Source organism: Anabrus simplex, chromosome 6 (assembly GCF_040414725.1).
Source record: "Anabrus simplex isolate iqAnaSimp1 chromosome 6, ASM4041472v1, whole genome shotgun sequence".
NCBI lineage: Eukaryota > Metazoa > Arthropoda > Insecta > Orthoptera > Tettigoniidae > Anabrus > Anabrus simplex.
This window is the reverse complement of record NC_090270.1, coordinates 158410181-158432473: the sequence shown is the minus strand read 5'-3', so window position 1 is coordinate 158432473 and position 22293 is coordinate 158410181. Positions and strand designations below refer to the sequence as shown.

Sequence of the window (22293 nt, the reverse complement as noted above, 5' to 3'; positions counted from 1 at the left end):
CTTGCCTTTCCATCTCTTGAATCTTTTGGATTACGATATTGCGCTTATCCAGGTTGATTGTATACGGACGTTGCTTGATGGGTGAGCAAGCGCTGCATTCAATGGTGTGTATTACCATGGTAGTCCGTTCTATTTTATTGGTGATGCCTTCCGGAAAGTCCTTTAAGGTGTGTCTCAGCTCCTCTTCCTCACTCTGTCGAAGATGCGTTAACTAGATATCTCCCAGGTCTATGTCGACTTCCGTATCCTTGCGAGTCTGGAGATTTCAGTTGTGACAGGCAACCCTCAGACGTCTGTCATTTCCCAAAAAGACTTCATGAGCGGCATAGTCTAGGATAACCTTGTATTCCACCAGAAAGTCATGACCTATTAAGATGCCAGGTATGATGATGATGATGCTGCTTGTTGTTTAAAGGGGCCCAACATTTAGGTCACTGGCCCCTAATGGTACAAAATGAGACGAAATGGAATGACAAATTAAAAGTCCAAAATCCTCCACTGACCAGAATTCAAAACATGAGGACAAAGAATGAATGGATGGATATGAATTTAAAACAATCAGTGGATCCGACCCGCAATGTCTCGCATTCACAGAAACTCACAATTAAGTATTTATTTATTTTCCACCTAGTCGATACAATGATTGCTTAAGGCAAGTTTTAATGGTCAAAAGTGGTACATGTTTCGTATATTATCAACATCTTCAGCCACATAACACTGTTTAGATGAAAAATATATAAAATTGACAAAGTAATGCTTTAGAGGAAGTGTCCTTAAAATTAACATAAGATTGACAAGATTAAAACAAACAAATAACTCAAGAGAAAATATATAAATTATTTCTACAATAGAAAGCAGTCGTCAAGGAAACACTTGTACAATATTCCATAGAGAAATTGTCCTAATAAATATTCTTTTCTTAATAACTCATGAAAAAAGATCAATTTATAAATTAAAAATTATACAATTTATAAGTAATTATAGAAATGAAGAAATCCTGATATCACAGTGCGGCTCTTATTATTAATGTAGATGAAAATATAACTAATTCCTACATTAATAATAAGAGCCGCACTGTGATATCAGGATTTCTTCTCGTATAATTTTTAATTTATAAATTGATCTTTTTTCATGAATTATTAAGAAAAGAATATTTATTAGGACAATTTCTCTATGGAATATTGTACAAGTGTTTCCTTGACGACTGCTTTCTATTGTAGAAATAATTTATATATTTTCTCTTGAGTTATTTGTTTGTTTTAATCTTGTCAATCTTAATTTTAAGGACACTTCCTCTAAAGCATTACTTTGTCAATTTTATATATTTTTCATCTAAACAGTGTTATGTGGCTGAAGATGTTGATAATATACGAAACATGTACCACTTTTGACCATTAAAAATTGCCTTAAGCAATCATTGTATCGACTAGGTGGAAAATAAATAAATACTTAATTGTGAATCTATTGAGGTGCGATACGGACCATGAAGCTGATTTTATGTAATTCACAGAAACTGACGTGAAACAATAATATTACTGACCAAGGGACTGCGTCTATAGCATGATACTGAATTGATGATGCTTTTAGTCTAAAGGGATCCAAAATCCAATTCATCGGCCCCTCATAATGGTACTTATCACTAGGAAAGTAGAACCATGGTATTTGTCATGTTGCGGTACTAATCAAAAGTAGCGTAGACTCGCAGAATTCCACACAGTATGGTACTACTCGCAGGTAATGAAATTCGCACATGGAATATAGATCTATGATGTTTTGCATATTGCGGCGCCATTTACAGGCAACACAAACCTACGGTGTTCATCACATACGTGTACTAACAACAGGGGCCCGCACTATCCCGCAGTGTTCCTCATATAGTGGGTACTAATCATAGGCAGGCCAGAACCACGGTGTCGCTCACCCATGGTGTCGCTCCTAAAGTGGTACTAAAAACAGGTACTGTAGAAGCCGGCAATGCACTCTGATGCTACTAATCACAAACCTATTTGGTACCTAACATAGTGGTACTACGTGCAAGTAAAAGTGACCCATGGTGTTCCTAATCAGAAGTAGTTTAATGGTTCTAATACAATCATCCCTCAGTTGCCCCTTTTAATCACCTCTTTCGACAGACAGGGGACACCTGGGACATGTCACGTGAGAGAGTCACCTCTCTCCCTGCTATGCCAGTGTACTAGTTTCGTGGATGTCAGGTATCAGGTTCTGAATCAGTGCAACATCAATTACAATAGGCATCTTCATGCATTTGGCAGTCAGGTTTGTCTGTCCTTGAATTGAATAGGTTAGTCCGTCCACTGCTCCCACTACCCTTCTGAGGTGGTGAGACTTCAAAGGTGGTAGTAACCTGGCAATAGTCCTGTTGACAAATGAATGGCTTGCTTGGCTGTTGAGTATGGCTGAAAATTTCTCGTTGCCAATCCTTAAGGTGATAGCTGGGCAGGGCTGGCCTATTGTACTCACTATCTGACCAATCCCTCTCCTACTTGACTAGGGCTGCTTATCTGCCAGGTCTCGAGGCGCATCCCTGTTTTTGGTCCCATACCCCCCCCTCAATCCAGAATGGGCCAGACCTTGTTTTCCGACGTCAAGGCTGGGCACTTGTTCTTCAGGTGTCCCGCTCTTCCACACTGGTATCACTTCCTAACTGCACTGGTCTCTTCTGTAGCTTTGCTCTTGTGTTTCTCCTCCTGCTGGGCGATGATTCTGCGTAGATCAAAGGATCTGGGTTGTGAAACTTTCACTAGGGTTCGAATCTTATCGTGTAATAGCTCTGTAATACCGGGTAAGATCTTGTTTTCGCTTCCTTCCGGGTGCAGACACTTGAATAGTTGGTACTTCTACAGGACAAAGGCGCTAGCTTTCATGCCAGTTGGTTGTGCCTCAGTCAAGAGCTTCCTTTTCATGGAGCTCTTCACCCCTTCGGAATTAAACATAGCGAGGAATTCCCCCTTGAAGTCCGTCCAGTTTAGATTTAAACCCTTGAAGTTATTCCACCCTTTAATTGTGCCCCTTTAATTGCAATGTGATGAGTTGCACGAAAATGTCCTCTGGTAAATTAGTCCTTTCTAATAGGCTGACCGATCCCTCAACGAAGCTAGCAGGGTTCTCCTCCAGTCGCCCGTGGTATTCTGGAAGGCTCTCTATAATCACCTTCGGGTCTAGGTGTGCAGTACTGCCGGTCAGGTTTGAGGGGGTTAGAGATGTGGTGATACGTCCTGTGTGTTAATCTATCTTCTACTGCGTGAAGATTGTTTTCCCTTATATTCTGCATATCTCCCTTGATGGTCGAAAACCGGTTTTCTAACCTTTCTTCAACAGCAGAAATACAGCTCCCAAGATTTCCCTCGACGGTAGATATACGGCTTTCAAAATTTCCCTCAATGTTACAAATCTTCCCCTCAACCTGTTGCTTTATGCTATAAACCTGGATTTCTTTTTTTTTTTTTTTTTGCTAGTGGCTTTACGTCGCACCGACACAGATAGGTCTTATGGTGACGATGGGATAGGAAAGGCCTAGGAGTTGGAAGGAAGCGGCCGTGGCCTTAATTAAGGTACAGCCCCAGCATTTGCCTGGTGTGAAAATGGGAAACCACAGAAAACCATCTTCAGGGCTGCCGATAGTGGGATTCGAACCTACTATCTCCCGGATGCAAACTCACAGCCGCGCGCCTCTACGCGCACGGCCAACTCGCCCGGTATACCTGGATTTCCACCTCGTCCTTGAGGTCCAAGATATCCCATTCCAGCTGGCTTACTCTACTATCAATCTGGTCAACCTGTCCCAGTTTTGACCTGATGTCCGATATCTGCTGCATTAACTTGTGCTATCTGTCCGGTTAAAACTGAGTTAACTTGAGAAATTTCACCTGAAAGTTTGACATTTACGTCTGAAATTTTGTTATTTACTTTCGAAATTTGATCTGCAATCTGTCCTGTTAGGCCGGTATTGACGCCTGTAATTGTGTCATTTACATCTGAAATTTTGTTATTTAGTGCTTGCATCATGTTCATTAGGTTAGAACACATTTTGGTTATATTTATCTCTTCTTCTGTCTCTGAATCTTCGTCGAGTTTGATGAAAACCTTTTTGGGATCATCTCCTTTTTCCATGAGATCTTCCCATAGCCACGTCTGTAGCATTTTTTTCTTCCCGTTCATCGGGAGATTCCTCGTGAAGAGTTTGTCCTTCAGTTGTTTCTCTAGTATCACTTGCATTTAGATCTACTACACACTTACACTTGTATTTACTCCTGAATGTTTACGCCCTTGTCACGGCCGCCAGTTAACATATCCACAAGGATGCACACGAAATGCTGTCAGTTGGTACAGTTATATTTATTCACATCTATTTACAAATTATACATACACATAACCTTAATCACTGTTGTCACTAGCAAAATACACACATCAACAAAGCCACCATTTTAACAATTGCTTATCACTGCACATGGAGATTGCAACCTTAAAACACGGTTGAAACAGATGACTGCTTAACAGCATGTCACAACACTTGGTGACAAGTATAACCTGTTAACTCATAACTCTACTGAGCAATAATTCTTCTCTACCGTCAAGATCGCCTCCTTATACACGTGCCTGGCCAGGCTTCTAGAAAGATACTTTACAGAAAATACCTTCTCAAAAATTCTAGAGAGCTTAATAGGTTATGGTGTAACGTGCTTATACCCTTCCCCGGAAAACTATTTTGAACTGGCAATGCCGTAAAAAATTCTTATCATTGAAGGAGTCTCCTGTACTACAATGTGATATTGGAGATCCTCATCTCACTTTAGTTATATTTCTAATTGTGAACTCATAGCAACTCCCAGGATGCTTGCATATTTGTATTAGTTGAACCGGTTGCTTCGTACACCATCTAACCAGGTGGTTGCTATCTAAAACAGGTCGCCCCTCCTACTACGACTCTTTGACCAATGGCAGCGCAGCCTCGTCGCTCGTGAGCGAGACAGCTATGATGTAAGTGGCCTTTTGTCTGAAGTAGCCATGGTGTGTGGACGAGTCTCGTAGTCTCTCCAGATGCCCGAGTCTCATTGGGATATAGACCCAGGATGAGGGTCTTGAAAGGTGGATTTTAAACCCTAATTTATCTGACATTGTCCTACTAGTAAGTTGTATCCATTTAATGGTAAATAATATAATTATTATTATTCCATTTAATGATGACCTGGGAAAACCAATTCTTCTCTAAGTATTTCGACAATCTGTCTCATCATGGCTGAACATTGGATTTGCACACGTAAGTGGTTCAAATTTATCTTCTGAGACTTTAAGAATGAAAATGTGTTTGGGAAATTAACTAAAAGTAAATGCGTGTGATCTGTGTTTTTGAATTAACCTTCTTCACATGGTGGCTATTGAACGTTTAATAATATTTAAATGTAACAACTAATTGTCATGAGATTTATTCAACGCATATGCAAAATTGATGGACATGTTATTTCTTCAAAACTGGAAATGTGAATTTTCTAACTATCATTTTTCACCAGTCGGAGTCTACAACTGATGATGTCAATTTTCAATCTTATTTTTGTATATTTGTGATTTATAACCTACACGAGGTTCTGCAGGGGCATAAAAATTCATGTTTCCTTTAATTTATTTGATCTTGTAAACCTTCTTTAACTCTTGTTTTTTTCCTAGCACTTAAAGCCTTGGGTGGGCTTGATTCTCTGTTTATTTCATGTTGTTGTGGACTTGGTCTGTGATTGGTTGTTGGCTTACTTACGTGTGTATCCGTTGCTATGTGAATGTTTTTCTTTTTCTTGAAGTAGGTGAGGCCCTGTTTGATTTTTTCACAAATTGGTTGTGTAACTTATGACTGTTCATAAATTTTGATCCTGCAAAACATTTCTCTGCTCCTTTCAACCTATCATATTTTGGTTTCATCTGGTTTTCTATGTGTTTTCATGTCACTTGGAAATTATTTGAGCCCCTGTAATCAATTCAATGGACTAGAATTCATCTTCCTGTGAAATCTCACTCACCAAAAGGGTGGTTTAGTAATGGTTAATCCCAATGTTTAAAACCTTTTATTTAATTTTAATTTTTTAAGTCAAGTAGACAGGCCCTTGTTTTCCACTTATTAACTTATTGTTTTCAGTTCACTTAATTCACTTATTGTTCTCTTATTAGGGGCGATGTTATTTTTGGGATTTCATGTTTAATTTTTTCCTTTCCTCTCTCTCTGATGAAAATCTTATTTTCTTTTATGACCACATAGGATCACTTTAGTCAGTCTGTCGTTCAGATCTCTTTGAAGGGATTGTTCGGGCTTTGCAGTCCTCCCAGTACTTCTTCAGATGCTCCGATCTTCGTGCCCTTTCCTCAGTTGAAAATATGTGTGTTGTTGGTTTGTTTTGTGTAAGGGTAAAGCGGAGGTTTGTATTCTTGAGTTTTGTATTCAATTTTGTCTTATTTGTGGTGTCTTCTGTTGTAAGGCCTATTTCCTTCAAATCCTCTCTTACTTCTCTGATCCATTTATATCCTGTTGTGGTATTTTTTGAGACGAGATTGTGTTGTACTAGTTGTTTCAGAAGTCTCAAATCCTGTATCCTCATGATATGTCCAAAGAATCCCAGTCTCCTCTTACGCATAGTATCGGTAATGGGTTCTAGCTCTTTGTACACGACTTTGTTAGGTATTAACCGCCAATGTCCATCTTTCTGGTATTTTTTGTTGATGCAGGTTCTTCCAATCCTCCTTTCAATTTTCTGAAGTCTGTCAGTCTTTGATTGTTTATTCAGGTAAAAAAGGGTTTCTGCTCCATATATAGCTTCTGGTTTTATAACTGTGTTGTAGTGTTTAATTTTTGTATTTATTGATAGACATTTCTTTTTGTATATATCCCATGTTAATTTTTGTGCTTTAGCTATCTATTTGTTCTTGTTTGGATTGAGATTTTTTTCATTTAGGTTATGTGTTATTACTTCTCCAAGATATTTAAACTGAGTTACTACTTTGATATTATTACCATTTATGGTAACTTCTTTTAGTTGTGTTGGTTTATGGGGCTTAATGTTTTTCAAATGATATTTTGAGGCCAATTTTATTTGCAATGTTTTGAAGTTCTGATATCTGGGTTTTTGCTACTTTTATGTCCACTGCTAGTAATGCTAAATCATCAGCGAAACCCAGACAATTTGTTTTGATTTTTCGACAAATCTTTATTTTAGGGAGACATTTCCTAAACCAATCCCTCCTTACCATTTCTACAGCACAATTAAATAACAGTGGTGAGAGCCCATCTCCCTGCCGTAGTCCAGTTTTAATTTCGAATGTCTCTGGTGTTTCACCCCTAAACTTCACTTTTGATTTGGTGTTGGTGAGAGTCAATTTTATCACGCTTATTAATTTGGGGTGTAGCCCAAGGTGTCTTAAAAGTGTAAACAGAGATTCTCTATGGATGCAATCATTAGCTTTCTTGAAATCTACAAATGTTATCACCATATCTCTTTTTCATCTCCTGTTATAATCCATTATCAACTTAAGACTCATCATCTGATCAGGACAACTCCTCCAGCGTCTGAAACTTCCTTGATATTCTCCTAGTTCTTTCTCAAGTTGTAAACTTATCCTATTAAGGATGATTATTGAAAATATTTTGTATGTTATGTCTAGGAGCGAGATTCCCCTGTAGTTATTAGGGACGGTTTTATCTCCTTTTTTGTGTACTGGGTGAATGAGGGCTGTTGTCCAGTGTTCTGGTAGTTCTTCTTTCATCCAGATAGAGACAAGTTGCTGATGGAGGGCAACTTTTGCTGATGTTCCTGCATATTTCCAGATTACATGTTGTAACTCTCATATTTTGGTCCATTTTTGGTGGAATAAATATAGATTAATATTTCTTTGACTTTATTTCCAGATTTCCGCAAAGGTCTGATCTTCTCCTGGCGCTTTGTAGTTTTTAAATTTGTTCACAGCTTGGTAGACTTCCTTTATTGTGTGGGGATTGATGTTCTCTGGTGGTGTTTTTATCGGGGTGTTGGTGTCCTGTGATAGTACATATATCACACCCCCGAATTATATGTAGAAGTTAGAGATATTATTGTCAGTATTCGATTTTTATTATTATTATTATTATTATTATTATTATTATTATTATTATTATTATTATTATTATTATTATTATTATCATCATCATCATCATCATCATCATCATCAGTATTTCATTTGTATATTTTGCCATTTATATTGGTAAGCTGGAGGATATCCACATATGTAGGTATGAGTAATTTGTTTTGCACGAGTGGGAAAACATTGCTTTAATAACTCTGGTAATTTGGTTGAGTCATATGGCTACCCCAGTGTTTGTTGTGATGTACTTGTGTCGGGAAATTCATGAGTCATGTATATATCCCAGCCTGATGAGATGAGCTTGTTGTTGTATTAGGAAAGTTTGGTGACTCATGGAATATACCCCAGAGTTTGTTATTGTCTTGGGAGGAAGAAGTAGTTCAGGGCTTGGTCTTGACTAGAGATCACTCATGATTGGTGGGCAAGCACCAATCCAGACGTATCTTCTGAGAGGAGGGGGATGTTGATGTCTATAAAGGTTGATCATACGGCGGCAACCGGGGACATTGTAAAGGTAATTGTAAAGGAACGAGAAGGAAGATAACTACAACCAGTGACACTGTATAAGAGAACTACAACTGACGCACCGTACGGGAAGGAAGTGGTGCTGATACACGGTACTGGAGTGACACGGCTGCAATGGACTAGACTTCAAATGTTCGTGGAGCGTAGTCTTGTTATGTTCGTGGAAAGTGGCTGATTGTGGAGAGTGCTTGCGCATTAAGTATTGTAGCACTTGTGGCGGCCTAGCATTATATGTTGGTGAAAGCTATCTCAGACTTTCCATAATTTATGTTGAGGATCGACAGACGTGTGTGTATATATCTTCACAACAAGTGTTAAAATATGTGAACACAGTAGTACAAGGTACAGTATCTGTGTGATGTGATAACTGCCGATTATGAGGATCGGTAAGTCGAATTGATATAGAGACAGTGAAGGGTATTTATCTTCATACATGTACATTGTTCATCGGACTAATCTACAAATGGTAGCTTAGTTCTCGCTTTCGTTTTCCCACGATTTTCATTATTGTTGTTGTTGTAAATATGGAGTCTTCCAGCAATATTTTATGTGTGTATTATATGTATAATGCTGTATGTTGATGAGGTGCTCATGCACGGAATTTGTTAAGAATATAGTTAGCTATTTTAGAATCAGTTTTACTGATGAAACTAGGTGCAGTTCCTACCTAATTAGTCGTTTTCAGAAGGTTAGGTAAGGCCTGCAGCAGATGTACCAGTACGCAGCATTATGTACACGCCCTGGGATATAAAGTTTATCATGCTCTTATCTAAATTCGAGGGATCCATTCTGGTGAACTCTGGCGCCCATACTACGGACATCTTGGTTAATTATGCTTATTAATTTTATTAAGTTTTTAAGTAATTTTATTTATATATTTTTATTCAAGATTTTATTTATTATTATCATCAAAAAGTTACAGTCCAAATGAAGGAGTTCTATAGGTTCCTCACAATTTGAAAGCTTGCTGAAATATTAAGCCAGAATTTCTGCATTGTCTTTATTATTATGAGCCAGCTTACCATTTTCTTCCTTCACCAGTAGGATTGGGGGTTCATATTTTTGCAGTAGTCCCTTGATTGAGTTTCATTGAATTGTTTTTCAATTAACTGCAGTGTGTCCTTATGATGTTGTCCTTTTATTCTTCGTAAGACTTGGGTAGTTTCTTTTCTCTGTTTTACTAGATTTTGATAGGATATTTCTGTTTTTTTGGGACTGATGTAATAATAATAATAATAATAATAATAATAATAATAATAATAATAATAATAATAATAATAATAATAATAATAATAATAATAATCGTATGGCCTCAGCTACCATGTGCAGACATTTCAATTTGACACCATCTGACTGTCTGCTCGTCAATTTCGACGTTCCGTTTTACTCTAGGCCCACTAGATGGCAGACCTAGTAAACCAAAACTCTCTTGGGCGTCTATGGCTGAGATTTAATGAATTTTATCGGGTAAACACCAAATGTGTCACCAGAGATCTTTTACAGCCCACATCGTACGACATGGAGTGTCGAATGGACTTTTTTCCGCCCTTCAAAAATCAGACTACCTCTGCCGGGTTTGAACCCGCTATCTTGGGATCCGGAGGCCAACACTCTACCACTGATCGACAGAGGCAGCTACTGATGTAATAGCCATGCATGATGTTTTTTCTCCACTGTTTCATCACATTCACTGTTCCACCATTCGTGTTTTTTACGTGATTTAATTGGAGCCAGGTCTTCTGCAATTTGTTTAAGGTTGTGTACAAAGTCTTCAAGTTTAGCTGTGATTTCCATTTTTTCAGTTGCTTTCTGGTAATTTTAGTAGTTGATTAGCTGGGTAGTATCTATTTTTCTTTTAGTTTTAAGTGCTTGCTTTTGTTGTCTCCTCCTGGGAGTGAGCTTAATTTTTATTTTAACTACGTTGTGAACTGAACCTGTGTCTATTCCTCAGAGGACTTTGATGTTATAGATCACTTTGTGGTGGTATTTGTCCATGCAGATGTGATCCAGTTGTCATTCTCCTTTAGTGTAGTCAGGGTGTTTCCATGTTTTGAGTTTTTGAGGTTTCCTCTTAAAACATGTAGATTTTGAGATTAAATTATGGTTTCTACACAGGTCAACTAGTCTCTCTCCATTTTTATTTGTTTTCTTGTGTGCTGGCCATTTCACGGTATTTTCTTTCTCTGCCTAGCTGAGCGTTGAAGTCGCCTATTAATAATTGTACATGGTGTTTGGGGATGTTATCTATGGTCTGGTCCAATAGGTCCCAAAATTCTCATGGTCTTTTGAGTTGTTTTTGTCATTAGTGGGAGCATGGGCATTTACTATAGTATAGATTTTATTAGATGCCTTTAAGGCGAGCGTTGAGAGTCGTGGAGACTGATATTTGAATTCTTGAATTGAGTTCATTATTTTAAGGCTGACCAAGAATCCTGTTCCAAATTGTGGGACATTCTTCATCACTCTCTTCCCAGGTATACCTTTATAAAGTCTGTACCCTTGAGATTCCAAGGCATCCTGGTCAGTGTTTCTAATTTCCTGTAATCCCATGATAAGAATTTTGTGTTGGTCCGTTATGTCGGTGATCACTCTTAGTTTACCAGTTTGCATGAGTGAGTTTATATTGTGTGTAGAGAAGTAGGTTATCTGCTTTGGTTTGATTCTTGATTCTGTCTTGTTCGTGTATGTGGTATTTCCATGCCTCCGACTTCACGGTATATTTCAGGTGGCAGCCCACCGTATCCGAATGCTGCCTTCTCTGAACTCTTGGTTCAGCCGGTGGAGTATTCCTTAAAGGACCTTCCATGGTTGACTGTCAAGGTGTCACCTGTGTGGGACTAGTTCCCGAATAAAACTCTGGATATGATCCAGTGAGGTGATAATGAGGCCTCTCCTCTGGAGTACAGACGCCTCGTGCAGCTGCCCCTAACCTGGAGAACAGACGCTGCATAATGGATTCCAGTGGCATTTCCTCCACTGTGGGGACCATCACCCCACCCGAAGGGGCTCATTTGCCCAAAGCCGTTGGCCCCCTTAGGGAGTCAGGTTATTTCCCGCTGCCCAACACTCAGCGTAAAAGACCTTATTTTAATTGAAACATGAGTTTTCTTTTTAATGACTTGGGTTATTCAATGCTGAATGTGTAAATATCTCCACTTCCTCTGGGATTTATAAGGACCTATGGTTTGGTAAGTACCCGTTCTGTGGTTGTTTTTACTTGTGGTTGGTTTTCTGACTTAAATTATTGGTTGCTTTTTCCTACTGGCTTACAGGTAGTACCACCCGGTGCTTGTGCTGACCGCTAGTGTAAAGGTATTATTTGAACTGGTGGGTCAAATACATAGATATAGTGTATAGAATATTCTCCATCGTTCTCGTCTACCCAGTACCATTCTGGAAGTCACCAGTGTGTTTCACAATTTTGCAGTGGATTACAAATTATATACACAGGTAAGAATAAATTATATACAGGTTCTTACATTAATTGAACTGATATAAATGTCTATAATACAGTGCATGTTCCATGACATAACTTCACAAAAAACGCAATTGTTATCGTATGTACATATGATGTAGTAATAATAATAATAATAATAATAATAATAATAATAATAATAATAATAATAATAATAATAATTCAAGCTCGATACGTGCATTATTTACCCATGAGTGAGAGAATATTGTTTTCAAGTGATATCAGTTTATCACATGTGTCATAGTTTGTTATGTAGGTCACTATGCATAATCAAACTGTGTAAATGATATTTGTGATATTATTATTATTATTAAGTGTTATAAAATGTGCACTTAACGATGAAAAAGTGAATGAAATCGCAGAAAGATTAGAACATACGCCTAAAAAATCCCTAAGATGACTTGGACAAGAAGCCGGGGTGTCAAAGAACTCAGCATGGTGGGCTACGAAAATGTTAAAATTGAAATAGCCTCAATTACGGAAGACAAACTTATGTGTATGAATTACAGTTTCTGATGATGCCAGAAATGTGTGGATGCACGAGAACATTTCCAACATCTTCTGTCACAAGGTATGAGCTTATTTTCTTACTTCTTAATTACAAATTGTCTTAATTGTTATTTTCTTGATTTTAACTCTTATCTCATGTCGTGCACGAATAAAGTGAGTAAAGTACTGTCCTTGTGGCTATGCCACGGAGTGGTGAGTGATGAGTTAATGGGAAGCAGATAAGCTGAACCTACCTACCTACATTCTGTCATTAAGCATAAAATATGCTACAGACAATGCTTCAATCTAGTTTTAAATATATTATTCACAAGAACCTGTACACTAGTTGGTAATCTGTTGAAGAGCTTCAATGAATAAATTAGATGACCTGCTTTTGTATTCTGTAATCTGCAATAAGATATATCCACTTTGTTTCCACTCTTCATGTTGTGATTGCAGAAGTCATTTCAGTATTTAATATCAGTAATACGTTTTACTTTACTTAATGCATTAAAAATGTACAGATAAACTACAGTTATAATAGAATTATCAACAAAAAGGGTTTACAGTGTGTAGCTGCTGGAGACTTGTATATGAGGTGAAGAGCTTTCTTTTGGATTACAAGAGCTTCCGAGATTCTACCGCAATATCCCCGTAGTACAATTTCATATTGTACAATGCTATGAAAAATGCAAAGTATGCATTTAACAGGAACTGTCTTGGGACTTTATAAGTAAGGGCCCTTGACAAATACAGTACCTTCGACAATTTCAGTATGATAAAATCTATATGTGCATCCCATGTCAGCTTAGAATCAAAACACAATCCATTTTTACAACTGGCTTTATGTCACACCGACACAGGTAAGTCTTACGGCAGTGATGGGATAGGAAAGGGCTAGGAGTGGGAAAGAAGCGGCCGTGGCCTTAATTAAGGTATGAAAATGGAAAACCACGGTAAGACATATTCAGGCCTGCCGACAGTGGGGTTTGAACCCACTATCTCCCGAATGCAAGCTCACAGCTGCGTGCCCCTAACCAGACGGCCAACTGGCTCGGTCAAATACAATCCTAACAGCTTCAATAATTTGATAAGTACTTAAGCTAAATATTAGTGTTTAACTTTTGTTGGAATTTAGCAAGAGGTTGTTTGTTGTAACCCATTCAGTGGCTGAATATAAGGTATCCTTCATTCTGTTAACATATGTTTTCTTTTTCAGGTAGTTTATAATTTTTAATCAAAATTAGTTTTAGCAGACTGAAGAACTTAACAGTTCTAACAAAGAATATAATTTAAACATGCAGCCCAACTTGCAGAATTCTGGCAAAATATAGCAGATACTTTAGATTCAGGAGGTCAAACGCTATTACTCCAAGACTACTGACAAAAAATGAGAGCTATTGGGTTAAACAAAATAGTGATGGAATGAGTCACTAATTTTCTAGAAAGTAGAACTCAGAGAATTAGAATAGGCAGTAGTGATTAAGAGGGGATCTTGCAAGGCAGTACTACAGGAACTTTGTTTTCTAATACATACAAATGATATGAGTAAAGAGCTGGAAACAGAGATAAGGCCTTTTGCAGATGATTTTATAATGTAGATTAATAAACAAGTTACAAGTTACAGACCTAGAATTTCTGTGAGATGGACAGTGGACAATGGTATGATGGTATAAGGGGTAAAAGTCATATTTTAAGTGTTAGCAAGAGTGTAAGTCCTCTCAGTCTTAAATTCTCTGTTGATGGTATGGGAGGGGGACAGAGAGAGAGAGATTTATTCAAGGAAAAAAAGAAAAGGGAAAAAATAAAAAGTAAGAAAGTAAGTAAGAACAAAATCAATTGCTTCTTCACCAATGAGGGTGACCATGGGCATCACTGTAAGCTTCTAGGTGTTGATACAAGGAAAGATCTTCACATTAACGAGGCAGTAAATAAAGGTTACAGATATCTTCATATGGTTATTAAAGAATTCAGGGGTTGTAGTGTGTGTCAGTCACTGGTATGAACCCAATTAGAGTATGGTTCCAATGTATGGGGACCCTCACCAGAATTACTTGATTTGAGAACTGAAAAAGATCCAATGGATGAAAATGTTGCAAACTTTGAGCTGAGAAGACTTGGGAGTGAGAAGACAAGCTGCTCAACTAAACAGAATATTTTGACCTGTCAGTAGGTATAAAATGCCTTTGGGTGTGGCGAGCCCATCATAACAATAGCCTGTATGGACAAAGCAGATATGGTGCCTCAGAGAATGTTAGGGCATCCCCTGCTAAAAGCGATGTGCAGCTCTTCAGGTGCTGGGGAAATTGTGAAAAATGGGCAACCAGCACCAAACTACATCAAAATTGCAACAGAATGTACTGACACTGATGGGAAAGACAGAAGAACTGGTTGATTTCATGATAGAAAAAGATATAGCCATACTTGGACTGTGCGAGACCAAGAAGAGGGGTACAGGGGAGAACCTTCTGAGAGAAGGATACAGGCTGTATTACAGCGGAGGACCTGAAGCAAAAAACGGAGTGGCTATCATACTTAGAAGAGAAATCCAAGAATATGTGGAATATACAAAGTACGTCAGCGATAGGATGATGATGATGAGACTCCAGTTTGAAAATGGCATGAAAGATCTATTTCAGTTGTATGCCCCACAAACTGGTTGCATAGATGAACATCTAGAGGACTTCTTAGAGGAAGTGGAGAGACAGATAGAAGATAAGGAAGTACTATTGATGGGAGATCTAAATGCACAAGTTGGAATGGAAAGACAAGGAAAGGAAGATGTTGTAGGGCCCTTTGGATGTCGAAATGTAAATCCAGAAGGCGAGTTGTTGGTGGATTTTTGCATGAGGAATCAAATGATTGTTGGAAACACCTGGTTTAGGAAGAAGGACAGCCAGAAGATTACAAGGTATGGTTGGGGAGACAGACGAACAAAGACCATGATTGATTATATAATCATAGAGAAAGAACACCGGAAGAACCTTGTAGATGTAACAGCCATGCCTGAAGAAGCCTTTGGTGGAGTTGTGATAGGATAATTGAAAGTTGGAAAGATTGAAAAACCCCAATTAAGAAGACAGAAAAAAAATAAAGTATGGAAGTTGAAGGAGAAGAGCATACAACAAGAATTTCAAAGGGAAATAATACCCTTGGTACCCAGGACAGAGGTGGGGAATGTTGAAGAGGAATGGAAAACATTTAAGGAAGCACTGGTTGGATGTGCAGAAAAGGTGTGTGGTAGAACATCAGGAAATGTGAAAGACAAAGAAACACACTGGTGGAATGATAGGGTAAAGATTAAAGTGAAGGAAAAGAAAATGGCATGGAAAGCATGGAAAACATCTAAGACTGAAGAAAGTAGAAAAAAATATGTGGAGGCAAAGAATTTGGTCAAGAAAGTAGTGGAGGAAGAAAAGAGGAAAAGCTGGGCCTTACTAACACAGAAATTGAGAGATGATACGCAGGGCAGCAAGAAATTATTGTATGGTATCTTAAGAAACAAAAAGGGAGATCAAGTAAACACCAGATTTGTGAAGGATGAAGGTGGCATAATTTTAACAAAGCCAGAAGAATTAAGAAATAGATGGAGAGAGTATTTTCAGAAGCTGCTGAACATAACAACGGATGACAGTCATTCAATGGACGACCAGGAAAGGCAATTAGTTGAAGAAATGGATAAAGAAATTACAATGAATGAAATTGAAATGGCAGTAAGAAAGATGAAGAATGGAAAAACTGCTGGAATAGATGAAATTTCAGTGGGGATGATAAAGGTAGCTGGAGCTGTAGGCCTGCAGTGGACATATCAGGTTCTCAGGAATGTCTGGGAAAATAAGGAGGTCCCTGAGGATTGGCAAAAAGGAATAATCATCCCAATTTTCAAGAAAGGTGATAAAGTTTTGAAGAACTACAGGGAAATTAGTCTAATATCCCATGTTGCTAAGATAATGGAAAGGATACTGGAAAGTAGAATAAGGTTGAGGGTTGAGAATCAGATACAGGAAAATCAGTTTGGTTTCAGAAGTGGAAGGTCAACTATAGAGCCCATTTTCATTATGAGACAACTACTGGAAAAGCATTGGGAGTACGGGAACGATATGGTGATGACATTCATTAACATTGAAAAGGCATATGACAGTGTCCTCAGGACGAAAGTTTAGGACAGTCTGGTGCAAAAAGGAATTGGACAGGGATTAATAAAAATGATCATGGCATTGTATAAGGAATGTTGTAGTTGCGTGCAAACACAAGTTGGCAGGACAAGTTGGTTCAAAATAACTAGTGGACTGAGACAGGGAAGTGTTCTATCACCAATCCTGTTTACAATAGTAATTGATGACATCATGAGAACAGCAAAAGCAGCACATGGAGGAAGAGAAATGAACATGATGTTATTTGCAGATGATATTGTGATTTGGGGAGAAGACGACAGGAAGGTTCAGTAACAGTTGAATGTGGTGAATGGGAAGATCAAAGAATGTGGATTGAAAATAAGTGTCGAAAAGAGTAAACTCTTGTTATGACTAGAGGGGAGAAAGAAGGGAAAGGTCAGATTAGACTTGCAGACAAGCCCCTGGAAGTAGTGGAAACGTTTAAATACCTGGGGAGTGAATTAATGGAGAATGCTCGACTGGATGCTGAGATTAGTAAAAGGATTCAAGCTGGAAGTTGTTTGCATCATAGTGTAAGAAACACGTTATGGGACAAAGATGTGCCAACGGAAGCAAAGGATACTATGTACAAGATGTATTACATACCCATAACAACTTACGGAGCAGAAACTTGGACAATGACAAAGAAGGATGAGAGTCGAATACAGGCAGCCGAAATGAAGTTCTTGAGGAGTATGATACAGAAGAGTAGACAAGACAAAATAAGGAATGAGAAAATCCGGAAAGAAATTGGAGTGGAAAAAATGAATGATAGAACAGAGAAGAGCCGACTAAGATGGTTTGGGCACATAAAGCGAATGAGCGACGAAAGAATGCCAAAAAAGGTGATGGAAATGTAAATCCAAGGAAGGAGAGGCCGTGGACGACCACGATTGAGATGGAAGGATACCATCCAACGCAGCATTATAGAAAGAAACCTGGACTGGGACACAGTGTTGGAGGAGGAGTGGTGGAAAGACCAAAGAAAGTGGAGAGGAACCATATTTGCCCCTACCCGGCTACAGCTAGATAAAGGGAAATGATGATGATGATGATGATGATGATGATGATGATGATGATGATGATGATGAGTGGAGAGATGGTGTGGAATGATATTAGCAGATGAAGGAAGAATTGCAAAATAAAGGTAAAGCTGAAATTGAAGAAGACAATTTGGGGCAAGCATTCATTTATAGAAAGAGGAATTAGGAATTGGAATAACTTACAAAGGGTGGTGTTTGACATTTTTTTATTTAAGACTAGGTAAACAAGCGATAGGGTATCTGCCACTTGGGTGACAGCCTTAGATGTAGATCAATGGTGTATGATTGACTGATTGATTGACAAAAATGTGACACATTAAATCTGAATCATCTGATGGTGATAACTGACTAAACAATTAAACAGCAGAAAATCCATTCCTAATGCTTTGTATGCTTCATTAAGATTTTTCTCTTGTTTCCTTAATTTTTTTATTTCTGGTAACCTGTGTATGAAAAACAGCAGGGGTTCCTCAGTCTAAGGGTTGAAACTGCTCATTATTATGACTGTGCTGTTAATGTGCTTGAAGAAATGTTATTTTATTTTATTATGTGAAAAAGGAGAGGGGGAAATATTGTATCATTTGTCCATTCGCATTCATTACACACTAAAAGGTTATTTAATGATATTTAGGTATTACGTGGGTATCTGGAGAGGGATACTTGTCATAAAACCACCATTAACTGTGTGTACCAAACCAGGAATCATAAAAATATTTTAATTCAGTTTGGATGAGGAGAAAGAATCTTTTCAATAGGAACAGTTGATGGACAAAAGATGCAACACAAAGATTTCCAACCAAAATTTTTAGGACACTGCTCACAGTCTACTGGAAGCAGCAGACAAATGCTAGTTGCTTTACGTCGCACCGACACAGATAGGTCTTATGGCGACAATGGGACAGGAAAGGGCTAGGAGTGGGAGGGAAGCGGCCGTGGCCTTAATTAAGGTACAGCCCCATCATTTGCCTGGTGTGAAAATGGGAAACCACGGAAAACCATTTTCAGGGCTGCCAACAGTGGGGTTCGAACCTACTATCTCCCGAATACTGGATATTGGCCGCATTTAAGTGACTGCAGCTATCGAGCTCGATAGCAGACAAATGATCCCGTGGATGGGGAAGTATAAAAAACATCATTTACAGTATTTTAAAAAATCAAATTGATTGTGGGCATGATAGGACATAACATTTGTTATGTATCAACTCATTTAAATGTAACTTTTAAGTTTTTCAGCCTGTTAAAACACAAAATATAATACTTAGAACACTATAACATACCTGTAAAAAAAACACCTATTTTGTACAAGTACGCTCAAGTGTTCACATGTGTTCTGACAGACCAAAAAACTTAAAAGTTATATTTTTGAGATAAAGAATAAATGGTATTTACAAAATTCATTGTTCAGTTTACCACAAACTCAATACCATGTTCCACACATCTCCACGAGGAAGGTTCTGTATCAAGCAAATTTCCTCGGATATCCTGTACCTTTTCTCTCCCTTGGTAAACTCACAGTCTCTCCGTAAGATTGATACGTCTCCTACTCAGATCTTCATTTCAATCATAAAAATTAAGAGTCTAGCCCCATTGAGTGCTTTCAATACTCAGAGAAACCAACCATTAAAGAATGATTTCCTTTTAGATTTATAAATAATACAATGGCCTATATATGTACAAAATCTCTTACAGTAATTAACTACAGCATACATACATACATAATCATTATAGAGTGTTATGCCTTTCAGCGTTCAGTCTGCAAGCCTCTGTGAATTTACTGAACGTCGCCACAATCCTCGATTTGCAACTAGTTTTGTGGCCTCATTTAGTTCTATACCTCTTATCTTTAAATCGTTAGAAACTAAGTCTAACCATCATCATCTTGGTCTACCTCTACTTCTTTTACCTTCCATAACAGAGTCCATTATTTTTCTAGGTAACCTATCCTCCTCCATTCGCCTCACATGACCCCACCATTGAAGCCAGTTTATGCGTACAGCTTCATCCATCGAGTTCATTCCTAAATTAGCCTTTATCTCCTCATTCTGAGTACCTTCCTGCCACTGTTCCCACCTGTTTGTACCAGCAATCATTTTCGCTACTTTCAGGTCTGTTACTTCTAACTTATGAATAAGATATCTTGAGTCCACCCACCTTTCGCTCCCGTAAAGCAAAATTGGTCTGAAAACAGACCGATGTAAAGATAGTTTCGTCTGGGAGCTGACTTCCTTCTTACAGAATACTGTTGATCGCAACTGCGAGCTCACTGCATTAGCTTTAAACACCTTGATTCAATCTCACTATATTACCATCCTGGGAGAACACACAACCTAAATACTTGAAATTATCAACCTGTTCTAACTTTGTATCACCAATCTGACATTCAATTCTGTTGAATTTCTTACCTACTGACATCAATTTAGTCTTCGAGAGGCTAATTTTCATACCATACTCATTGCACCTATTTTCAAGTTCCAAGATATTAGACTGCAGGCTTTCAGCACAATCTGGCATTAAGACCAAGTCGTCAGCATAGGCCAGACTGCTTACTACATTTTCACGTAACTGAATCCCTCCCTGCCATTTTATTCCTTTCAGCAGATGATCCATGTAAACTACGAACAGCAAAGGTGAAAGATTACAGCCTTATCTAACCTCTGTAAGTACCCTGAACCAAGAACTCATTCTACCATCAATTCTCACTGAAGCCCAATTGTCAACATAAATGCCTTTGATTGATTTAAATAATCTACCTTTAATTCCATAGTCCCCCAGTATAGCGAACATCTTTTCCCTCGGTACCCTGTCATATACTTTCTCTAGATCTACGAAACAAACAACTGCCTATTCCACTCGTAGCATTTTTCAATTACCTGGCGCATACTGAAAATCTGACCCTGACAGCCTCTCTGTGGTCTGATTTTCATCCAACTTCCTCTCAACGAATACTTTGCCCGATATACTAATCAATGAGATACCTCGATAGTCGTTGCAATCCTTCCTGTTCCCTTGTTTATAGATAGGTGCAATTACTGCTTTTGTCCGATCTGAAGGTACCTCACCAACACTCCATGCTAATTTTACTACTCTATGAAGCCATTTCATCCCTGCCTTCCCACTATACTTCACCATTTCAGGTTTAACTTCATCTATTCCTGCTGCTTTATGACAATGGAGTTTATTTACCATCTTTTCCACGTCGTCAAGCGTAATTTCACCATCATTTTCCTCCTCCCAATGAGCCTGGCTGTTCGCAACACCACCAAGATGATTTCCTTTTACATTGAGAAGATATTCAAAATATTCCTTCCACCTCTCCAGTGATTCCGTGGGATCTATTAAGAGTTCACCTGAATTACTCAAAACACTGTTCATTTCCTTTTTCCCTCCCTTCCTAAGATTCTTTATTACTGTCCAGAAAGGTTTCCCTGCTGCTTGACCTAGCCTTTCCAGGTTATTACCAAAATTTTCCCACGACTTCTTTTTGGATTCAACAACTATTTGTTTCGCTCTGTTTCTTTCATCTACGTACAAAGCCCTGTCTGCTCAACCCTTGTTTGGAGCCATTTCTGATAAGCCTTTTTTTTACGTTTACAAGCTGCTCTCACTTCACCATTCCACCAAGATGTTCGCATTTTCCCATCTTTACACACAGTTGTTCTTAGGCATTCCCTTGCTGTTTCTACTACAGCATCCCTGTATGCCACCCATTCACTTTATCCTGGACCTGCTTACTGTCTACTGTTCTAAACTTCTCACTAACCATATCAATGTACTTCTGTCTAATTTCCTCGTCCTGGAGATTTTCTACCCTTATTTGTTTGCAGACAGATTTCACTTTCTCTACCCTAGGCCTAGAGATACTTAGTTCACTACAGATCAGATAGTGGTCTGCATCATCGAAAACTCTCCGGAAAACTCATACATTCCTAACAGATTTCCTGAATTCATAGTTGGTTAAGATGTAGTCTATTATGGATCTGGTACCCCTAGCCTCCCAAGTGTAAGGGTGAATAGCCTTATGCTTGAAGAATGTATCCGTAACTGCTAAACCCATACTAGCACAGAAGTCCAGCAAACGCTTCCCATTCCCATTAGTTTCCATATCTTCCCCACATTTCCCAATCACCCTTTCATATCCTTCAGTTCTATTCCCAACTCTTGCATTGAAATCGTCCAATAGCCCTATTCTATCCTTGCTGTTGACTCTGACCACGATGTCACTCAATGCTTCATAAAACTTGTCAACTTCATCCTCATCTGCACCCTCACATAGTGAATACACGGAGACAATTCTAGTCCTAATTCCTCTAACTGACAAATCTACCCACATCATTCGCTCATTTACGTGCCTAACAGAAACTATGTTGTGTGCAATGGTATTTCCGATAAAGAGCCCTACCCCAGACTCTGCCCTTTCCTTTCTAACACTCGTCAAGTACACTTTATAACCTCCTACCTTTTCCTCATTATCTCCCATTACCCAAATATCACT

General features: G+C 38.4%; 1 protein-coding gene across 1 annotated transcript in view; it reads right to left on the bottom strand.

Moving 5' to 3' along the window:
* Positions 1-22293, bottom strand: part of LOC136876242 (glutathione synthetase) — a 226809-nt gene that overhangs the window by 142095 nt on the left and 62421 nt on the right. The gene's annotated exons all lie outside the window — the stretch shown is intronic.